The 5,192-nt window shown below is 39.4% G+C and overlaps 1 non-coding gene across 1 annotated transcript; it reads left to right on the top strand.

The window, feature by feature from the left end:
- Nucleotides 1-1,475: 1,475 nt before the first annotated feature.
- Nucleotides 1,476-1,582, top strand: LOC141722118 (small nucleolar RNA R71). The gene has a single exon (XR_012575148.1). It is a non-coding gene; the product is annotated as a small nucleolar RNA R71 (small nucleolar RNA).
- The last annotated feature ends 3,610 nt before the right edge of the window (nt 1,583-5,192 follow it).

The raw sequence follows: 5,192 nt of genomic DNA, 5'->3' as shown, positions 1-5,192 counted from the left end.
CAGTAGCCAAGAAAGGCCTCCCCAAGATTATGGGAATCTTCTTATCTTCCTCAAAATCCAGAATAACAAAATCAGCAGGAAAGAAGAGCTTATCCACCTTGACGAGCACATCCTCAACTATGCCCCTTGGGTAAGTAATGGAACGGTCCGCCAATTGTAGCAACATGTATGTGGGTTTTGGATCAGGCAGATCCAGCTTTTTAAAGATCGACAACGGCATCAGATTAATGCTTGCTCCCAAATCACAAAGGCACTTTTCAAAAGTTAGATTGCCAATGGTGCAAGGAATGGTGAAGCTTCCTGGATCTTTCAGTTTTGGTGGTAACTTTTATTGCAGAACCGCGCTGCATTCTTCCGTGAGAGCAACGGTTTCAAGGTCATCCAGTTTCACCTTCCTTGAAAGAATAGTCTTCATAAACTTCACATAACTAGGCATTTATTCCAGCGCCTCAGCGAAAGGTATATTGATGTGAAGTTTCTTGAACACCTCCAGAAACTTCCCGAACTGTCTATCCAGCTTTTGTTGCTGCAATCTCTTAGGAAAAGGTGGTGGAGGATAGAGCTGTTTCTCTCCTGTATTAGCCTCAGGCAGAGTGTGTTCAACAGTAGTCTTCTTTGGTTCTGCCACTTTCTCCTTTTGCTTAGATTCTTCATCTCTAACTTCAGCTTCGACTTCTTTTGCCTTTTCAGCATCAGCTACTTTTCCAGACCTTAAGGTAATAGCCTTGACTTGCTCTTTAGCTTCCTTCCTGCCTGGTACTTCCGTGTCACTGGGAAGAGTGCCAGGTTGAAGATTGAGCACTGCATTGGCTAATTGACCGATTTGATTTTCCAAGGTCTTGATAGAAACCGCCTGACTCTTGCACAACAGCTTAAGTTCCTCAAAATCAGCACTAGTAGGTGCAGCTGCACTTCCCTGTTGAGGATATGATTGCCTTGTAGCATACTGCTTTGGTTGCTGGAATCTAGGTGGGTTAAACTGTTTACTTACTCCTTGCTGATATGTTGGCTGAATAGCATTCTGATTATTCCCCCAGCTGAAATTTGGATGATTTCTGTTGTTAGGATGATAGGTCGCTGGCACAGGCTGCTGTTGTCGCTGATAATTATTCATATACTGAACAGATTCATTGACAAGAGAACACTGATCCGTAGCATGAGAACCTGCACAAAGCTCACAAACCATAGCTATTTGATTAACTCCATACGTAGCCAAAGAATCAACCTTCATTGATAGCGCTTGGAGCTGGGCTGCAATAGCGGTGGCTGCATCAACTTCCAGAATACCTGCTACCTTGCCTAACGTCATCCTCTGAGTTGGGTTTTGATGCTCATTTGCAGCCATCATCTCGATAAGGTTATACGCCTCAGTATAGCTTTTAGCCCATAAGGCGCCTCCAGCTGCTGCATCGAGTATGGGCCGAGATTGGGCCCCCAAACCATTATAAAAACCAGTGATTACCATCCAATCCGGCATTCCATGATGTGGACATTTTCTCAACATTTCCTTGTAGCGTTCCCAAGCTTCGCACATAGATTCTGTAGGTTGCTGCGCAAACTGAGTAAGAGCACTCCTCATAGCAGCAGTCTTTGCCATTGGATAAAACTTCACCAGAAACTTTTCGCAAGATCTTGCCACGTAGTGATGGACCCAGCTGGTTCAGAATGTAACCAGTCTTTAGCTTTATCCCTCAGTGAGAATGGGAAAAGCCTCAACTTGATAGCCTCATCAGTCACGCCATTATACTTAAAAGTGCTGCAGATCTCGACAAAATTCCTTATGTGCATGTTGGGGTCTTCAGTTGCCGCTCCTCCAAAAGAAACAGAATTCTGCACCATCTGAATAGTGCCCGGCTTGATTTCAAAGGTGTTAGCTTGAATAGCCGGATGAAGGATGCTTGACTAAATGTCATCAATTTTAGGCCGAGAAAAATCCATAAGAGCTGGATCAGCTTGAACAATACGATCTCCCATGTTTACTGGTTCTTTCTGCTCAGTTCCTGAATCCGAATCCTCAAAATCTAACTTCTCCGGAGTATCAAGAACTTCGTCTTTCTCCTCAGCTGTATCTAAGGTCCTCTTGCGAGCACGAGAACGAGTTTGCATAAACGCTTGCTAAAATACCTGAAACACAACCGAAAAGAGTAATTAACTACTACGTCCTAATCACTGAGTCCTAATGACCAATGATGGTAAGTACATAAACTAAACAAATACGCCGAGTCCCCGGCAGCGGCGCCAAAAACTTGTTAGGGCGAAATCACGCACTAATATTCACGCAAGTATACGCGTTCGCAAGTAATATAGAATACTTTCTAGTTCGTTCCCTCAGAGACTCAGACTAAGTTATTGTCTAATTAAACTCACTCACCAATGTATGACTACTTCTCAATGTTAAGATAATAACACTTAAAATTGTCGATTAAATATTAACTATAATTAACTACTTAATTAACCACTTAACTAACACTTCAATTTATCAATAATAAAACACTCATGAGATCACAACTTCATTATTACTTCCTTCTATAGCCATTGTTATTACCTTTAGCATGTGACAGTGATGACATTAATCGAATAACACAAAACTGATAAAAGCCAACTTTCATTGTACTAATACCATTCTACCAAGCATCCACAATTAAGATAGAAGTTGAATAGTCATCAATCATGTTGAGTTCCTATATGTCTACAGAAATTGACAACACAACGATTTAAGCACAAGTTATCCCTTTTGATTACATAGGGCAAATAAAACTGTTAGAGTTACCCACTAATCATGCACAACGTACATGAACCTATGCTAGCATGGCAAGTTCTAAATCTCAAGATCCACCGTCACTTCACAAGAGATTAACACCCTATCTTATATGTTCGCGACGCACATAAGACGAATACGCACAACCAATACTAGATATCATGCAATCATCACACACTAAAGTATTAAACAATTAACTAAAGAATTCCATAATAAATCCGTTGCAACCCCATGATCACGATTAGCCCATAATAGAACTTATCGCCATCATGGGTTCATATGAAATCATGATAAACAACACAAGAAAATAATAACTAAACTAATTATATTAAAACAGAGTACGTCACAAGAGTAAATAAGTCAAAGCAAGAAAACTAGCATCCAACGTTACAACGAAACAAGAATCACAAGAAAATATGCTTCCTCTTTGCTGCAGTGTGCTAAATCGGTCTTCTTCCTTATCTCCTTCGCTTCTTGCGCCAAACACAATCTAAAACATAATCTCCTTCTTTTTTTTCTCTATGAAAACGTCTCAAATCTACTTATATAATAGTCCCATAAAACTCAGATTACATAGAAGTTGGAAGCCAAACAGAAGTAGAAGTCTAAAATAATTCAGCTTTTTCCCCGACCCTGCGTGGCCGCTCAGCATTTCTGCGCGGGCGCGCAAGGCTGCTGCGCGGCCGCTCAGCATTGCTGCGTGGGCGCGCAGGACCCTACTGGAAAAATTCTAGGTTTGCTCTGTTTCTTTGCCGTAATCTGCCCGTTCTTTTCCTCTCGCAATGGTGAACACATGCCAAGGCTTATTCTTGATGATTCCTCCTCCGAAATGCAACTAATACCCTGAAATGCATAAACACTAGAAAAACGCATCAAATACACAAATTACTTGATTTCAAGACACCAATTTAAGCCATTTTAAGACGTTCTAAGTGGTATAAAATGCCACTTATCAGCCAAAGTATCACAAATTATTAGCAACCACAATTTTAATCAATACAATCATCACGAAATAAAATTCAAGTAGATGAATTAAAGATTAACAGGCTTCAATGAAAACATTCACATGCATATAATACGAGATAAACAAAGACTAAATCTTGCAATCAAAAGAAATTTCATTAATATATCAAAATAGTAAATTTCATGAAATTTGTAGATTATATGCAAAACATTACAAGATAATCCTAGTCTAAGATGGTGAACATCAACATCCTTAGTCTAAGAGGGAAGGATATCAATTAGTTCCTCCTGCTGGTGACAACTAGCACTGCAAGAAGGATGATCCGTTCTTACTGAAGAAGAGCCTCTCTCCGTTCTTCTTCCAAGCGATCAAGATGGAGTTGATAGTCCATCTCAAAGAACAAGAGATTCGTATGAACCTCTTGTGGAACCAAGTTCCATATCTCATCAGGAATGGCAGTGACGTGCCATTCCTGCTCCCAGTAACCACAACTGAACTCGACGTTGAAGTTTTCATAGTTCATAAACATGTTTACAAGAATCATTTTTATGAAGGAAGAAAGTAGTGATGATTAAAAGAGAGAGAATAGTTTTGTGTGAGAATAGAAAATGATATGTCTGAGATGAAATGATGGTTAAATAGCCAATGGAATATCAAGGGACTAGAGGACTGATTAATGATTAAGTGTAGAGTTAACTTAATGAATTAACCAAAAGATTTCTTTTTAAGGCGCGTCTCCCTAGACCGATGTGTAATGATGACAGTGATATATTTATTCGGATATGCACAATTAGCAAATAAATTCACTTAATTTATCATGCATATAAAATAGAATACATCAAATATTTCTGGCTTAATATCTAAGAACACAGCATTTAGGACATATCAGGATTTGATCAATATACATCAGGATATGATCAAATAAAAATTTACTTGTCCCAATTAACCATACCAAGTTCATTCACAAGCTTTGTAAATGTTGCTTCAGGTAATGGCTTTGTGAAGATATCAGCCAGCTGTTGTTCAGTAGGAACAAAATGAAGCTCTATGGTTCCTTCCATGACATGCTCTCTTATGAAGAGATATCTGATACTGATGTGCTTTGTAAGAGAGTGTTGTACCGGATTTCCTGTCATAGAAATAGCACTTTGATTATCACAATAAATAAGAATTTTTGAGAATGATAATCCATAGTCCATGAGCTGATTTCTCATCCATAACAACTGAGCACAGCAACTCCCAGCTGCAATATATTCAGCCTTAGCAGTTGAAGTAGAAATAGATTTCTGCTTCTTGCTGAACCATGAGACTAATCTGCCTCCCAAGAACTGACAGCTTCCTGATGTACTTTTCCTGTCTATTTTGCATCCGGCAAAATCAGCATCTGAATAACCACATAATGCAAAATCAGCTTCTCTTACATACCAAAGTCCAAGAGAAACAGTACCCTTGAGGTATCTGAAAATTCTC

The sequence above is a fragment of the Apium graveolens genome, chromosome 4 (assembly GCF_009905375.1).
Source record: "Apium graveolens cultivar Ventura chromosome 4, ASM990537v1, whole genome shotgun sequence".
NCBI lineage: Eukaryota > Viridiplantae > Streptophyta > Magnoliopsida > Apiales > Apiaceae > Apium > Apium graveolens.
Note: the sequence above shows the minus strand (reverse complement) of the source record. Positions and strands in the feature narration are given on the sequence as shown.